Genomic DNA, 18,642 nt, shown 5'->3' on the forward strand with positions numbered 1-18,642 from the left:
TTGAGGAAGAATGTTCCAAAGACTCACTGAGAGAAACAAATTCTCCTCATCTCGGTCTGAAATGAGCGACCCCTTGTTTTTAAACCTTGACCCCTCTTTCTAGATTCTTCCAAAAGATAAAAACATCCTCTCCACATCCACCCTGTCAATACCCCTCAGGATGTTTTAGTCAAATCGGATCTTATTCTTCTCAGCTCCAAAGAATAAAAGCCTGGCCTGTCCAATCTTTCCACATAAGACAACCCACCCAATCCAGGTATTAATCCAGTAAATCTTCTCTGACCTGTTTCTAATGCATTTCCATCCTTGCTTAAATAAGGAGATCAATGCTGGACACAAAACTGCAAACATGGTTTCACCAATGCCCTGTACAACTGAATCATAACCTCCCTACTTTTGTAATCAATTCCCCTCACAATAAATGATAACGTTCTATTAGCTTTCCTAACTACTTGCTGTACCTGCATAGTAGCCTTTTGTGATTCATGCACTAGGATACCTAGATCCCTTTGCACCTCAGAACACTGCAATCTTTCATCTTTTTATTGTCACAAGTAGGCTTACATTAACACTGCAATGAAGTTACTGTGAAAAGCCCCTAGTCACCACATTCCGGCGCCTGTTTGGGTACACAGAGGGAGAATTCAGAATTCTCAGCTGGTATGGGAACTGCCCGCGCTGCTGGACTTGTTCTGCATCATAAACCAGCTGTTGAATCTCTCACCATTCAGATAATAAGGTCCTTTTTAAAAATTCTTCATGCCTATTTGGACAATTACACATTTGTTCACATTTTATTACTTTTTCTTAACAATGTTGATTGAGAGATCAACATTGGCTTGGGTACTGAGGATAACTCCCTTATCCCTCTTTGAAAGAGTAGCCTGGTGTCTATGATGTCCCTGTAGCTTCAGCTTAACATCCCATCTGAAAGACAGCACCTCTGAGAGTGCAGAACTCCATCAGTGCTGCATTGCATCAGAGTGGGATTGGAACCTGCAAACCTCTGACCCAGAGTTGAGTGGCTGGCATGTGATTGATAATGACTAGCATGGCTTCAGTTATTATTGATCCCTCATGAAAACACTGAAGGACCCAAATTCAATCGTGCACAGTAACAGGCACAAGGTGCACTGAGGAAGACCCCTGAACCACACTGAATTCGTCTTTCGGTCCTCATCAATGCCTTTTTCAACCACTGAATCTAATCATTCCAATGCATTCCTCATGTTCAAATTCACCCATCGTCTCGCCTCACCCTACAATCCTCCGAAATATCTGCACTCCTCCAATTCTGGCCTCTTGCCCATTTGAATTGTCCACCACTGACGGTGGCCTTGCCTTCAGTTGCTTTGGCTTTAAGGCGCTGGAGTACCTTCCCCACACCTCTCAACATATCTCCCCTTCTTTCACACACTCCTTCGACCTGCCTCTTTGAGACAAGCTGACAATCATGGGTACCACATGGTGCCTGATGCAGAAAATGAGAAACGTACTCAATCATTGAAAGGATAACAGTTCTTTATCAAAGCACTTTACAAAAGCTCACAAAAGGAGGATGAATGACAGAGAGCACTAGATGCTTGTTGGAACTAATTTGCTTCAGTAATCCTCCAAGGCAAATAAATTAAATCAAAGATTGCTGAGAGAAACAGCCTTGTGTTATTGGAGCTGCAAATTATTCCATGGAGTAGCGTAGAATATACATCATGTACAGCTGTGAAATAAGACAGTGTTTATGCTCCACATGACTCCTCTCTCCCCTTCATCTCACTCTGACACCAGATCAATCTATTGTTTTCACTCTCATGTGTTCATTTAGCTCCCGTTGAAGACATCTATTGTATTCACCTCAACTACTCCATGTCGGAGCATAGGAACATAAACTGCAGGAGTAGGCCATTTGGCCCTTCGAGCTTGCCCCACCTGGCTGCTTGGTTTCTGGTCTCAACTCCACATTCCTGCATGCCCTCAATAACTCTAGTCTCCCTTTGCCTCACAAAAATATACTTAATTCTACCTTGAATAAATTTAATGATCGCCTTCTCCCCCATTTTAGCGGGAAGAGAGTTCTACACACCAACGACCCTCTGGGAGGGGAAACTTTTTTCTCATCGGGTGGCATTGTAGCACAGTGGTTAGCACTGTTGCTTCACAGCACCAGGGACCCAGTTTCAATTCACAGCTTGGGTCACTGTCTGTCTGGAGTCTGCACGTTCTCCCCGTGTCTGCGTGGGTTTCCTCCGGGTGCTCCAGTTTCCTCCCACAAGTCCCAAAAGACGTGCTGTTCGGTCATTTGGACATTCGGAATTCTCCCTCCTTGTACCCTAACAGGCGCCGGAATTAACATAGAACATCCAGTGCAGAAGGAGGCCATTTGGCCCATCGAGTCTGCACCGACCCACTTCAGCCCTCACTTCCACCCTATCCCCGTAACCCAATAACCCCTCCTAACCTTTTTGTTTGGTCACTGAGGGCAATTTATCATGGCCAATCCACCTAACCTGCACATCTTTGGACTGTGGAAGGAAACCGGAGCACCCGGCGGAAACCCACGCGGACACGAGAAAAACGTGCAGACTCCGCACAGACAGTGACCCAGCGGGGAATCAAACCTGGGACCCGGGTGCTGTGAAGCCACAGTGCTATCCACTTGTGCTACCGTGCTGCCCACTGTGGCGACTAGGGAATTTTCACAGTAACTTCATTGCAGTGTTAATGTAAGCCTGCTTGTGACACTAATAATAGATTTTTATTATTATTATCTGTCTTAAAATGAAGGAGTCTTATTTTCTGGTCGCACAGTAGGTAGCAATGTTGCTTCACAGCGACAGGACTTCAGGTTCGATTCCCGGCTTGGGTCTCTGTCTGTGTGGAGTCTGCACGTTCTTCCTGTGTCTGTGTGGGTTTCCTCCGGGTGCTCCGGTTTCCTCCCACAATTCCAGAAAGACGTGCAGGTTAGGTAATTTGGACATTCTGAATTCTCCCTCAGTGTACTCAAACAACCGCCGGAGTGTGACAATGAGGGGCTTTTCACAGTAACTTCATTGCAGTGTTAATGTAAGCCTACTTGTGACAATAAAGATTATTTTTTTTTAATTTGAAACTATATCCCCTAGTTGTAGTCTCTCTTCCAACAGGAAAAATCCTCCGAGAAGCCACTCTATCCAGTCCTCTCAGGATCCTGCATGCTTCAATAAGATCACCTCTCATCCTACTAAACCCCAATTCGTATAGGCCCAATCTGTTCAATCTTTCTTCATAAGACAACCCCTTCAACCCAGGAATGTGTTGAGTGAACTTGACCTGAACTTTTCCCATGGAATTATATCTTTATTCAGATAGGAGACCCAAAACTGCACACAGTGCTCCGGATGTGGTCTCACGAAGACCCTGTAAAGCTGCAGGAGAACGTTCACTTTTACATCCCCACATCTGTGGGCAGCATGGTAGCATAGTGGTTAGACCAGTTGCTTCACAGCTCCAGGGTCCCAGGTTCGATTCCCGGCTTGGGTCACTGTCTGTGCAGAGTCTGCACGTTCTCCCCGTGTTTGCGTGGGTTTCCTCCGGGTGCTCCGGTTTCCTCCCACAGTCCAAAGAGGTGCGGGTTAGGTGGATTGGCCGTGATAAATTGCTCTTAGTGCCCAAAAAGGTTAAGTGGGGGTTACGGGGACAGGGTTGATACGTGGGCTTGAGTAGGGTGCTCTTTGTAAGGGCCGGTGTGGAGCCGATGGGCCAGATGGCCTCCTTCTGCACTGTAAATTCTACGATCTATGATCCAATTCTTCTTGCAATAAATGCCAAAATTCCATTTGCCTTCCCAATCACTTGTTGCCCCTGCATATTAACTTCATGCAATTCATGCATCAGGACATGCAGACCCCTCTGTAACACTGGGTTGTACAATCTCTCTCCATTTGATTGGTATGCTGCTTTTCTATTCTCCCTGTCAATGTGAAAAGGTTCACGTTTACCCACATTGTACCCCAGACAGATTGGGGAACTTCTTTAAAAGGCATGACGGCGGCTGGGCAATGGCTAATGTTTAAGGAATGAATGTATGCATTGCAACAGTTATACATTCCTTTCTGACGCAAAATTTCAACAAGAAAAGCAGCCCAACCATGGCATCCAAAGTAAATTAAGGAGGGATTGGTACCAAAGAGGAGTCGTACAAAGTAGCAAGCCTGAGGATTGGCAGAAGTTCCGTATACAGCAAAGGAAGATCAAGAGATTGATTAAGAGGGGAAATTTGGGAGTACGAGAGTAAACTTGCAAGTAACGTAAACGCGGACTGTATACAAAAATAGAAAGTTCAGTGAAGACGAATATACAGTCCGAAGCAGGAGAATTTATAATAGAGCACAAGGAAATAGCAGAGCAATTAAACAACTACTTCAGTTCTGTCTGCTAAGAGGAAGACACAAATAACTTCCCAGAAATGCGAAGGAATCAAAGGTCTACTGGGAAGGAGGAATTGACAGAGATTAATATTGCTAGAAAAATACTTTGGGAGAAATTAGTGGGACTGAAAGCTGATATATCCCCAGTTGGGTTTGATCATCTACACGCCAGGGTGCGTCCATATGTCTATCCAATGACCATTTGAATGCCCTTAGTGTTGGCGAGTCCACTACTGTTGCAGGCAGGGCATTCCACGCCATTACTACTCTCTGAGTAAAGAACCTACCTCTGATATCTGTCCTATATCTATCTCCCCTCAATTTAAAGCTATGTCCACTCGTGCTGTGACCTGTGCCTCGTTCCCACAGATCCTTTAACTGCAAGCTATTCATAGTTTTCTAGTCATGGTCTGTAATTGACAGCTTCTACAAACCAACAGCAGCTTTGATTCTTTCATCTCCCTTTACGGTTCAGTGGCTGAAGTGGTGAAACCCCAATGTTCACAAGCATTGACCACATCAAACAGAGGTGAGTGCAGTCTACTCACGCAAGCATGTGACTGCACTGAACTTACCTCTCTGAATCATGACATATTAATGAGGAGCAGTTTTGTCAGTAAAGTCAGTAGGTCCTAGAATTCTAATCTGAAGAGAGACGTTTTAGTTTGGCCCTGAAAGGTTCTTTCTCCAAAGCTGCTGCAAGTACAACTCTCATTGTTAACTTTATTCATGAGTGGTATTTAATATATATTGGTTTGCTTAATTGGAATATAGTGGCAGATTTGGAAGTAAGTTAAGGTTTCTTCTTTTACTTCAGACTGTTGTAACTGTTAACTGTGAAGCTATTGCCTTGTTGCTTATGTGGTTAATTCTGTGATTAAATTACAATTTATTTTAACATAAAAGATGCCTTTTGGTCAATGTTATCACTTCTGTGGAACATAGAACATAGAACATTACAGCGCAGTACAGGCCCTTCGATCCTCAATGTTGCGTCGACCTGTGAAACCACTCTAAAGCCCATCTACACTATTCCCTTATCGTCCATATGTCTATCCAATGACCATTTGAATGCCCTTAGTGTCGGCGAGTCCACTACTGTTGCAGGCAGGGCATTCCACGCCCTTACTGCTCTCTGAGTAAAGAACCTACCTCTGACATCTGTCCTATATCTATCTCCCTTCAATTTAAAGCCATGTCCCCTCGTGCTAAACATCACCATCTGTGGAACAGTAACATTTTCTCAGTTTTACAAATTGACAATGGCTGGGTTCTTGTTTGGGATCCTAACACCATGTTGACTTTGCCTTGATTTTTTTCAAGTGCCCTGCTATACTATCTTTAATAATAGCTTCCAACATTTTCCTGCTGACAAGTGTTAGACTAACTGGCCCAGTAGTTTCCTGCTTTCTGTCTCCCTCTCTTTTAGAATAATGGAGCTACATTCGCTCTTATCCAATTTAATGGAACCTTTTGCAAAATTAAAACCAGCGCATCAACTACTTCACTGGCCACTTCTTTTTTTTTTCATATAAATTTAAGAGTACCAAATTCATTTTTGCCAATTAAGGGGCAATTTAGTGTGGCCAATCCACCTAACCTGCACATCTTTGGGTTGTGGGGGGCGAAACCCACGCAGACACAGGGAGAATGTGCAAACTCCACACGGACAGTGACCCGGGGCCGGATCGAACCTGGGACCTCGGCGCTGTCAGGCAGCAGTGCTAACCCACTGTGCCACCGTGGTGCTCTCACTGGCCGCTTTTTAAGGTGCCAGGCGGAAATCCATCCAGACCCGGGGATTTTTCAGCCCGCAGATCCACAATTGACTCAGTGCCACTTCTCTATTGATTGCAATTTCCCGAAATTCCTCCCTGCCTTCTAATTCCTGATTTGCAGCTATTTCTGGGCTGATACTTGTACTCAGTAGGGAGAAGCCCGTTGTAAAATATCTCTGAACGCTGGCTGCTTGCATAGGGCAGCACTCCCTCAGCACTGGAGTATCAGCCGATAATATCAAGTCTCCGGTGTGGGAGTGGACCCTCAACCCTCACACTTAACAGACATTGAGCGATACTCACTGAACCATGCTTGATAGGAGTGCTGTGTGGTTGATAACAGATAATTTTAAACTACCGCTGAAGCAACAGAGAGTTAATAGCTTTGGGTTTGTGGTCCAAGATGTCCAATTATTGAAGTGTGTTTAGATGGAACGATACAACATGTTAACAGGAGCTTTATTTTTTTTGTTCAATGAGTTCCAGTGCTCCTTTGCTGATGTTATGCCAGATCTCTGTATCAATTTTTAATCCAATTAGTCGGCAGTCACCCTGTCTGCTGTGTGTGTTTACAGCTGGCAGGCTGAGTAGCAGATTTACAAAAGGTGGCACGGCTATGATCTCTCACCTCCCAGTTACCCGGTCAGCTTGGTTGAAGGAAAGGAACCGTGTGGATTCAGTGCTTCCCGAGGTCGGGACACTGTTGGGTTGAGGATAACCTGTTGCTTAGCAACCATTTGTCCACCCACTCCAATTAACAAGTGCAGTGCACCTACTTCAATTAAAGATCCCAGTGTATCTATTCTAATTAGAAGCCTCCATCACACAGAGAGCAATTAAAGAGCGTGGCTGCAATATAATTAGAGAGCCACAGCCCACCAATTCCAGATTAGGCAGGCCGCGTTCATCAGTTAGAGACACCGGTCCATCAACTCCAATTACAGAGTTCCTCACCCCCTTCCCCCAAAACAGCTCATCTAATCCAGTCCCACCTCCTCCAATTAAAAATCCTGTGCTTCACCTCCCCTTCCTCCCTCTCGGATTGGTAACCTGTAATCATTTATTCCAATTATCAATCCTCACTCTCTTATTCCACTTTTTGGACACGCCCAGGCCATTGACCCCAATTAGATTTTCTTGAGCCAACCAGAGACCTGAGACCTCACTCTTCCAATTAAAGATTCCCAGGAAACAGCCCCCCGACCCCCGCCACCCCACCCCTACTCTGTGTTAACGCTGAAAACGATCGGCGTGCTTCTCTGATTAATGTCGATAGTCACCCTTCAGCTCTCACCACCCTGGCAACAGTCCTCATGAATATTGTACTTTACTAATCAGATGTGCATCTAATTAAGTATTTCTGTGTGCGGCGTCATGGGATGCTGAGGCCTTACAGGATAAGTTATCGGATCTCAACCAAAGGAGCAGAAAATAAATAGTAGATGGGAGCACAGATGGGCTTGCGTTATACCTGGGCAACTCCCATCCATCAAGGGCAAACCCTCCTGCTAGAAAATGCTTCATTAATCTGTGATTATTTTTAAGTACTTCAAGAATATATTGTTAGAAAGTATGGGCATGCATCCAGGAAGTTATACAACCTAAATCTGGCCCATTTCAAGAATTGTGTTTAAAATCCCTCCAGCTCCTCACCCAACTCTGTCTCTGCCACCTTCTCCAGCCTAACATCACCTCCTGTCGTCTTTCACATTTGGCCTCCAGACACGGTTCTATAAATTAGGGTGGGAAGTGGGCTTGAGTGGAGTGCAATAACTAGCACAAACTAGTTGGGCCGAATGGCCTGTTTCTGTGTGTGCAGCAAAGGCTACATATTCTATGTAATGCTCCCTTCAATTCACTGTTGGCAATAAGACCTACAGGAATCGGACGACACAGTAGCACAGTGGTTAGCACTGTTGCTTCTAAGCGGCAGGGTCCCAGGTTCGATTCCCGGCTTGGGTCACTGTCTGTGTGGAGTCTGCACGTTCTCCCCGTGTCTGCGTGGGTTTCCTCCCACAAGTCCCGAAAGACGTGTTGTTTGGTGAATTGGACAGTCTGAATTCTCCCTCCGTGTACCCGAAGAGGCGCCGGAATGTGGCGACGAGGGGCTTTTCACAGTGACTTCATTGCACTGTTATTGTAAGCCTCCTTGTGACAATAGAAAAAGATTATTATTATTCTAAAAATCGTAGCCTCAGTTTCTGGAATTCAGTCCCTAAACGTCTCTGCTTCTGTACTTTACAAAACCTTCTCAGACCCGCCATTTTTAACAAGGATACAATCACCCCTGCTCTCCTTACCTGAGTGTTGGTTTATCTGGTCCAGTTTTATTGACTTTTCCTCCAACGGCAGATGTTGTTGAAACTTCTGTTCTACCTCTGGGTCCACTCAGGGATCTTTTTCATCTGTTTTTATTTTTCCTGATCACCTCAGAACCAACTCAGAACTGTCACACAAAGCCCTCCTTAGCCACTCCCCAGCCATCATCAACCACTCCAGCACATCCCAGCACAGCAACTTTAATATGGTTGATCCCAATTTAAACGTACAAGCACATAAATTAGGAGCTAGGTTGAGACAATTCAGCCCCTCGATCCTGGTCCACCATTCAATAATATCATGGCTGATCTAATTGTAACCTCAGCTCCACATTCCGCTGCCGACCCCCGATAACTTTAGACTCTCTTGATAGTCAAGAATCTATCTACTTTTGTCTTATTCATTGACCCTATTGCTCTCTGGGGACAAGTGTTTCAAAAGCCCAGGACTTGCTGAGAGAACATTTCTTCCCATTTCTGTCTTAAACTGTGTCCCCCTAGTTCTAGTCTCTCCCACAAGGGGAAAGATCCTCTCCACATCCATCCTGTCAAAAGTCTCCTACAGATATTATGGGCACGATGTAACCAAATGGGAACTATGTCCCTTAATGAGCGTGTTGAGCCATGTGTTTCGGGTGCTCACAGTGCCGAGAAACACAGCAACACTATCTAACCTGACTCCGGTTAGATTGGGGACATCAGCGGGGAACGTGCGGCCAAGACCTCACTTAGTCCCATGTCCTGCACTGAGGAGCTCACATTGCTGAAACTCCGCAGTGCAGGGAGAGATCAGGACACCATTATTGACAGATGGAAGTGCCACCTGGGCACCTTGTCAGTGCCAGGCTGGCACCCAGGTGGTAGCAATGCCAGGGTACCACCCTGCCCAGAAGACATGCACCTGGGAGTTTCTCCACAAGTGTTGTTCTACCTGGTCCCCGTTTGCGGAGACCAGTACTGAACAGTGCTCGCTGGAGGTCTTCAAGACTAAGGGGCTGGATCTCAATGCCTTGGTTACCTCAGGGAAGTGCATGTTAAAGTGGGACTAGCTGTCTCGGTCTAATATGCAGATTTACCAAAATGTTATCCTGCCCATAATGGGTGGGCTTCGCATCATGTTAGATCTTGCAAAAGGTGGTGAGCCGATAGATCCCAGGAGTGGGGTCTCCCGTCATCTACCAGCCACGGTGCGCCATGGCACGCTACTTTCCAGGCACAGCGTGGCCAGTAGATCGCACCCCATATTTTCAATAAGATCACCTCTTGATTTTCTAAACTCTGATAGATACAGGTTCAGCCTGTCCAGCCTTTCCACATAAGATAAGCCCCACTCTTCCCCTATTCTGACTGCTTTAACCAAATGGGAACAGAGTCCCAAAACGAGTGGGTTTTGCAGGGCGTTCCCCGGCACCCACAGCACAGAGAAACACCATGCTATCTATCAGGAGCCTGGTTCTATACAGGGCCTCAGCGGGTAACGCCCCACAAGGCCGCCCTTAGTCCCGTTTCCTGCACTGAGGCGCTTCCACTTGCCAAAACCCTTCAGTGCAGGATCACCTAGAAGTGTGTCCTTGGACCCCCACCCCCACCCCACCATACCCATGCAGAGCAACCCCGGGCCAAATCCCCATCGCAGGAAGAATACCAGCTTGGCACCTTGAGTTTACCATTCAATGCTCCCAGCACTTCCCCTGTTAAAGACACCGCACACACATGTCAGTGTTGGTGAGAGCATAGTTTGTTCTCTAGACACTTCCAGACCTGGCATTCCCAAGGACGTGGTGAGTAGATCCACAGGAGTCAATCTTAATCCACACCCCTGGCTCCTCCCTCCTTCCCACCCACCCACCCAACTCCGGCCCAGCCTAATCGGAGCAATATGTGGGAGGAGTGGTTAAAAAAAAGGATCAAATCCAGTTAACAGGCTTGTCTTCACTCAGATGTCATCAGCACCTCAATGTGACGAGACCCAGGGGGAAATGGAGATGCTCACACGGTATTGGAACTCCAGGCAGACCTGTAAAAATGCAGCAAGGCAGACAGAAGGGACTAAGAGAAGTAACTAAGTAATGGTTACGAAGGCAGCAGGAGTGTGTTCTTTACTGATCCCAGTTTTGTCTCTTCCACAAATGCAAGCATCTCGTCTACAATACCATATCGAACCCCAGTATAAATTAAAAGGCCTTTTTAATCAGCTGCCCATCTAAACCTTCACTTTTTTGAGTGAAAAGTGCCATTGAGCACTTCCTGATAGTTATAACCTCTCAGTAAAGTCAAGGCATTTCCACCTCATTGACAGTCTCTCAGATATTGTTTCAGATAAAGGTTTCTCACGGGCAGCAGGAATTCTTCTCCCAAGGAACTAAAATCAATAAAGTCATTTCCAAATTGTTGTCTTCCCGAGTGTTACCTCACCTGGGTTTTCATTCATGCATTTGCCCGTGTGCTCAATGGCCTACATTGTCCATCAGCACCTCAATTCTAAAATTCTCATGCCTGACTCCCTTCGCTTGGGGGAGACTGAAACTAGGGGTCACAGTTTAAGAATGAGAGGTCTCCCTTTTAAGATGGCGATGAGGAGTTTGTTTTTTCTCTTTAGAGGGGAGTGAGTGATGTATTGGGTAAGCTGGGTCTATGTGGACTGCGTTTGACGCAGTGTAGAGAGAGACAGGCTTCCAACACTTGATGAGATGCAACACTATTTTATTTAACATCTAACTATATTACATGCTTAACTGTGGGTTGACACTATGCCAGGTTGACTGGAGACCTGAGGCTAGCCTGACCAGACTAACTGACTACCACATGGCATTTGTACTAGCTGCTGCTCACGAGCTCTGGCTGTCTCAGAGGCTGGATCCCGAGAGAGCGGGAAAACTGGTGCCCTCTGGCTTTATAGTGGTCGTGTCCTGTCTGGTGATTAGCTGCTGTGTTCTGTGTGCTCACTGGTCATCCTGTGTGTCAATCACTGCCTGTCTGCACTCCAACATATACAAGGATGCATATTATGACAGTGAGTCTGTGGAATTCTCCTCCACAGAAAGCAGCGGAGGCTGGGTCATTGAATTTATTCGAGGAAAAGGTGAGATAGAATTTTGATGGAGAGTCAAGGGCTGGGGTGAGGGTGGGGAGGGGGGCGGGGGGCAGGAAAGTGAAGTTGAGACCGTAACTGGATCAGCCATGAAGTTATTGAATGGTGGAGCAGGTTCAAGGGGCCAAATGGCCTACTCCTGCAGCTGAGTGCCAGGTTCATTTCTGGTCATGCCTCCAGTTGGCTCTGGAATTTCCTCACTAAACTTCTGCCCCAACAATCGCATACACCCATCATTACGTGCCTGGCCTGAGCAAGGACAAACTTCTTACCAGATTCAACGATATTGGACTGTCCATCGGGCTTTTAGTCAAATGTTTTTTATGACTGATAAATGCGAGCATTCAAAGAAAATGAAATAAACACACAAATAATTTTCCAAAGCCTTGCTCACAACAGGGTCCAGGAGTGTAACCTTTAATTCTCAGAGACTTCAGAGAAATCCTGGGTTGGCAACCAAACGTCATCCACTGCTGCCTGCTGTGCGTAACTTGACAAGAGTGGCGAGTTGCTGTTGCCCACTTGCCTGAACGAGCGCAGCTCCAACAACAGTCAAGAAGCTCACCATCATCCAGGACAAAGCAGCCCCGCCTGATTTGCGTCCAATTCGCTCGCCATCTTAAGCATTCACTTCCTCCACCATTGATGCACAGAGGCAGCAGTGTGTACCATCTACAAGATACACTGCAGTAGTGCAGGGGGTGTTCCGTAGGGGGGGATTTGGGTTGGGGGGTTCTGTGGGGAATGTCCGGGGTTGGGGGAGGAAGATCCTATGGGGTGTTCAAGTTGCTGGCAGGGCAGGCTCATTCAGAGACCATCCCACCAGCAATGATATCGTGGGACCCGCCTCTGCATTTCCTTTTGTCAATAATTTTACAAATACGATGGGAAGACTCAACGACACCACCGATTGGTCTGGGGTTTTCAGGAATTGAGGATCAATCTCCAGCCACTGCTGTGTGCAACCCCGGAGAAAAATCATCAGGGTATTTGAAAAGACTGATCCATTTTCTTCATTTTCTCTGAACATTTCCCTTCAGCAGGTATAAAAATATTCGATACCTACGGTAACTGCATCCACAGTAATTTGCTTTTCTGAAAAAAATCCCGAGGCGCCGGAATTCTTTGTCCGTTCACACCAGCGGGAGCCTCCGCTCCCGCCGCAGAGAATTGCGTTTTGGTTGAACGGCAAATCCTCCATTCTCACTGGCAACGGTGGCAGGGTGACCTCGGATACGATCCTGGCCCTGATATCCAAAATGGTTGTTTGGCTGACAGTCAAACTTCATTAATTGGGTATCGAGTCTTTTTTGCTTTGTGGAACAGCCGGGGGGGGGGGGGGGGGGGGGGGGGGGGGGGCAAGTCACGTGATTAAAACCTCCAGGAATGCATTTGATCGCAGGAAGGGCAACCCTACGTGGACTGCGATGGTTCAGAGGGGCAGCTCACCATCACCTTCACAGGGAAATTAGGGGTGGGAAATAAATGTTGGATTCCAGACCGTATCCGGAAAATAAGGCAACAAAATTAAATCTGGGAGCAAAGGTTACTTCATACTGCAGGGCATTGTCAGGAACGTTATTGAGGGATGCATTGTCCGAGCTACTGACCCTTAGATAAGAGGCTCAACTGAGGCTCGTGGTCAGCAGGTGAACTGAGACCTCTGGGCATCCCCTCGCCACCCCCTCGCCACCCGCAACCAGTCCCCCCCCAGACATCGCCAAAGCCCCCCCTGGTCAGCAGCACGGCTCCTGCCCGACTGTTGGTGGTGCTGGACATGGTCCGGAGCCGCCATGCCAGGTTCCCGACCTCTGAGACCTTAAGTCAATCATGCGGTCGGGAACTCGGCCTGTCGGGAGCGGAGCATCGGGAGAGGGCCTTCAGGTAACGTCCTGCGGCCATCCCAACGGCGTGAGGCACGCTCCTCGATGATGCCGGTTTGGAGAGGACGGAGCATCTGAAACAGGCGCCGTCCCCGATTTCATCGTAAAAAGGGATTCTCCGCCCGATCGCCGATTACGAAATCGGCCTCGGGGAACGGAGAATCTCGCCCCATGGCTCTAGCTAGCCCCACCACCCATACACCCACCGTATTCCCTTGGTACACTGAATCCCAATTATTAATCTATCACATTCCTTCTTTGAAAGCCAGTTAAGATGCCTTGTTCCACAACCCTGGTTGCTAATCTGTTTCACTTAGCTTCTCTTCCCCGAACTTAACAAATTCAACCTGCAAAGAGCACTGTAGAAAGGCAATGCTAAAACATCCTGACCTTGAAATGAAAACGATTTTTTTCAGAAAAAGTGTATAATTTTTCAAAACAGAAGCATAAAGAGCAAAGCTGCTCCATTACTCAAAGTGTCTGCCAATAAGCTGAGAGGCACTTAAGATTCAGGGCAGCACATATCGCTGAATTTAAAATATCCATTCAACTTAAGCACGCAGGCAAGGCTACATTGTGTTTAAGTTATTGTCTAGACATACCATGGAGACAAATTGAGAGGTTAGCTTGACATGGGCAAGAGCTCTCCTGCTGTTCTTGGCCAGTGTTTGTGGGGTCTTCTACTCCCACCCGAGTGGGCAGGTTGAGGGTGGGTCTGAACAGTTGAAAGACAGCTCCACCGACAATGCAGCGCACCCTCAGTACTAACATTGGGAGCGTCAGCCAAGATTCTTGTGCTCAGGTCTCTGGAGTGGGATTTAAATGCATAATCTCCGGCTCAAGAGGTGAGAGAGCGACCCACTGTGTCAGGGCTGGCACTGACCCAGAAAGCCATCCAGAGAAGCTTTGTTAATTTGAAGAACGGTGCAGCCTGGGAACGCTTTGCAAAACGGCAGCTGGGTCTGTTCATACAGGGGAGCCTGCGAGATACAGAGTAATTAAACAGTCCCAGCAAGACGCGCAGCTTGATAAATTCAATTGCTGATAACTTGGCTTAAGTCTTCAATTTGTGAAAAATCCCAGCAGGATTCGTGGTGAATCAGGAATCACAGTGACTTTGAGAATCAACGCCTGTCACGTACAGATTCTGGAGGCTCGCAAAATAAAAACACAGCAGAAGGTCTTTTGGCCCATCACACCTGCACTGACCCTCTCGTAGAGCTCCCTAATTTGTCTTTCTACACTTCATTCCAAGGAGTAATTTAAGCACAGTCACCTTGGCATTGTGTGGTGCAGATTCAGGGAGCCCAGCCTGGTAAAGGAGGATTTAATAGAGTTATTTACGTTTATAAAATGAATAGATAGAGAAACCAGGGCACGACTAATTTCTTCAGGTTCGGGAATCGGTGGCCAGGATCCATCAACTTCATATTGGCACTGAAAGAAGGGTTAGAAGAAATGTCTTCACACAAAGGACTTCTGGGAGCATTGAATAAATTTCATGAGATATTTCAGGCAAAGTTGCAGGGAGAGTGTGGGGCAATGGAATGACGATCGGATTGTTCTAATATTGTCAGTGCAGATGCAATGGTTCAAATAGCTTCCCTCATTAATCGGGTAGTAACTAGCCCAGAGCTGAGGAATTCAAACACCAGACCGGCTGAATACTGGACTGTTCAGTGTAAAGGGGAGGCGGTGGCTCTGTGGTACTCTGGCAGGACTAGTAATCCTGGGACCCAGGGTAATACATAGCGACCCGTTTCGAATCCCACCACGGCAAATAAAAAAATTATTTCAACCGTGACCCGTGTCGATTGTCGTTTTAAAAAAAACATCTGATTCACTCATGTCGTTCAGGGAAGGAAATCTGCCGTCCTTACCTGGTCTGGCCTACATGTGACTCCAGACCCATAGCAATGTGGTTGACTCTTACATGCCCTCTGAGATGGACCAGCAAACCAGTCAGTCAGTTGTATTCAATCGCGACAAAAGGAATGAAACCGGTGGAACACCTGGAATCTATCTAGGCTCTGTAAACGCCAATGGCAAACCCAGCCCTGTCGATCATGCAAAGTCCTCTTTACTAACATCTGGAGGTTTATGACACAAGTGGGAGAGCTGTCTCACATATTTGTCAAGCAACAGCCTGATATAGTCATTACTCACAGAATCATACCTTGCAGATAACGTCGCAGACACCATCATCACCATTCCTGGGCATGTTCTCTCCAACCAGGAGGACAGCAGAGGTGATGGCCGAATGGTTTACAGTCAGTCATGAGGGAGTTTCCCTGGGAGTCCTGAACATCAACTCTGGACCCCATGAAGTCTCACAGCACCAGGTCAAACATGGGCAAGGAAACCTCCTGCTGATTACCATGTACCGTTCACCGTCAGCTGAAGAATCAGGCCTAATTTATGTTGAACACCATTTGGAGGAAACACTAAGGAAAGCAAGGGCACAGAATGTCTGGGTGGCGGACGTCAATGTCCATCACAAAGCGTGGCTTTGAATACCAATACAAACTGAGTTGGCCGAGTCCTAAAGGATATTGGGCATTCCAGCAGCACAATGGTTAGCACTGTTGCTTCACAGCACCCGGGCCCCGGGTTCAATTCCCGGCTTGTGTCACTGTCTGTGCAGAGTCTGCACTTTCTCCCCATGTCTGCATGGGTGTCCTCCGGGTGCTCCGGTTTCCTCCCACAGTCCAAAGATGTGCAGGTTAGATGGGTTGGCGATGATAAATTGCCCTCAGTGTCCAAAGCTTAGATAGGGTTGCTGGGTTACGGGGATAGGGTGAAGGTGTGGGATCAAGTAGTGTGCTCTTTCAAGGGCGGTGTAGACTCGATGGGCTGAACGGCCTCCTTATGCACTGGAAATTCTATGATTCTATGATTAGGCTGCTAGACTGGGACCTCAGCATGTGGTGACGGAACCAACAAGAGGAAAACATACTTGACCTCATCCTCACCAACCTACCGACCTCAGATATATCTGTCCATGATAGTGTTTGTAGAAGTGACCATTTGTAGAAGTCTCCACAGTCCATTTGTAGAAGTCCTGTCCCCACATTGAGGTACACTTCAGAGTGTTGTGTGGCACTACTACCGTGCTGAATGGAATAACCTTTCAACAGACCTAGCAACTTAAGACAGGACATCCATGTGGCACTGTGGGCCATCAGCAGCAGCAAAATTGTGCTCAACCACAATCTGTAACCTCATGGCCCAACATAACTCCCGTCTACCATTACCACCAAGCCAGCGGAACAACCTTGGTTCAATGAAGAATGCAGGAGAGCATGTCAGAAGTAACACCAGGCATACCTAAAAATGAGGTGTCAACCTGGTGAAGCTACAACACAGGACAAGAATTCATAGAATCCCTACAGTGCAGAAGGAGGCCATTCAGCCCATTAGGTCTGCACCAATCCTACACCTTGGTCCACTCACCCCCTCCCTATCCCCGTAACCTAACCTGTATATCCCAGGACACCAAGGGGAAATTTAGCATAGCCAATCCACCTAACCCACACATCTTTGGACTATGGGAGGAAATAGAGCACCCGAAGGAAGGCAGACACGGGGAGAGTGTCAAAACTCCACACAGCCTCCCAAGGCTGGAATCAAACCCTGTTCCTGACACCGTGAGGCAGCAGTGTTAACCACTGTTCCACCATGCTGCCCTCTACTGCTTGACTACCAAACAGCATAAGCAGCAAACGATAGACAGCGCTAAGCGATCCCACAACCAATGGATCAGATTGAAGTTCCACATCCAGCCCTGATGGTGGTGGACAATTAAACAACTCACTGGAGGGGGAGGCTCCACAAATATCCCCATCCTCAATGATGGAGGAGCCCAGCACATCTGCACAAAAGACAAGGCTGAAGCATTCGCAACAACCTTCAGCCAGAAGTGCCGAGTGAATGATTCACCTTGGTCTCTTCTGGAGGTCCCCAGAATCTAAGATGTCAGTCTTCAGCCAATTTCAATCATCCACGTGATATCAAGGAATGGCTGAAGGTACTGGATACTGCAAAGGATATGGACCCTGACAATATTCTGGCAATAGTACCCAAGACTTGTGCTCCAGAACCTGCCACATCCCTAACTAAGCTGTTCCAGTACAGCTACAACACTGGCATCTACCCGGCAATGCGGAAAGTTGCCCAGTTATGCCCTGTACACAAGAAACAGATCAAGTCAACCCGGCGAATTACTGCCTCATCAGTTGACTACAGATCAGGAAAGTGATGGATGGATTCAGTGCTATCAAGCGGCACTTGCTCAGCAATAACCTGCTCACGGATGCTCAGTTTGGGTTTCCTCAGTTCCACTCGGTTCCTGGCCTCATTACAACTTTGGTTCAAACATGAATAGAAGAGCTGAACCAGAGGGGAAGTGAGAATGACTGTCTTTGAAATCAAAGCAGCATTTGACAGAGTATGGCGTCAAGGAGCACTAGATAAACTGGAGTCAATGGAAATCGGGGGGGGAATCTCTCCACTAATGAGTCATACCTGGCACAAAGGAAAATGGTTCTGGTGGTTGGACGTCAATCATCTCAGCTCCGGAACATCACTACAGGAGTTCCTCAGGGTAATGTCCTCGGCCCAACCTTCTTCAGCTGCTTCATCAATGATCTTCCTTCTATCATAAGGGCATAGGGGCTGGTTTAGCACAGGGCTAAATCGCTGGCTTTTAAAGCAGACCAAGGCAGGCCAGCAGCACGGTTCAATTCCCGTACCAGCCTCCCCGAACAGGCGCCGGAAGGTGGCGACTAAGGGCTTTTCACAGTAACTTCATTTGAAGCCTACTTGTGATAATAAGCGATTTCCATTTCATTTTCTTCTCAGAAGTGGGGATGTTTGCTGATAACTCCACAAAGTTCAGTACTATTCATGACTCCTCAGACAATGACGCAGTCCATGTCCAAATGCAGCATTTAATTAAGGGGCAATTTAGCGTGGCCAATTCAACTACCCTGCACATCTTTGGGTTGTGGGGGAGAATGTGTAAACTCCACAGGCAGAAGACAATTAAAACATTCCCCAAATTAGAGTTAATGCAGAGGAACTTGGAGCAATAAAGGTCACTAGGGAGCTGATATTGAATAAACCAATGGGGTTAAAGGCAGACTGCTCTCTGGGACCTGCTGGCCTGCA

General features: G+C 47.1%; 1 protein-coding gene across 2 annotated transcripts in view; it reads right to left on the reverse strand.

Moving 5' to 3' along the window:
- The window catches only part of robo2 (roundabout, axon guidance receptor, homolog 2 (Drosophila)), a 1,648,725-nt gene that overhangs the window by 1,579,992 nt on the left and 50,091 nt on the right, over positions 1-18,642 (reverse strand). The window lies entirely within an intron of this gene.

The sequence above is a fragment of the Scyliorhinus canicula genome, chromosome 7, assembly GCF_902713615.1.
Source record: "Scyliorhinus canicula chromosome 7, sScyCan1.1, whole genome shotgun sequence".
Taxonomy (NCBI): domain Eukaryota; kingdom Metazoa; phylum Chordata; class Chondrichthyes; order Carcharhiniformes; family Scyliorhinidae; genus Scyliorhinus; species Scyliorhinus canicula.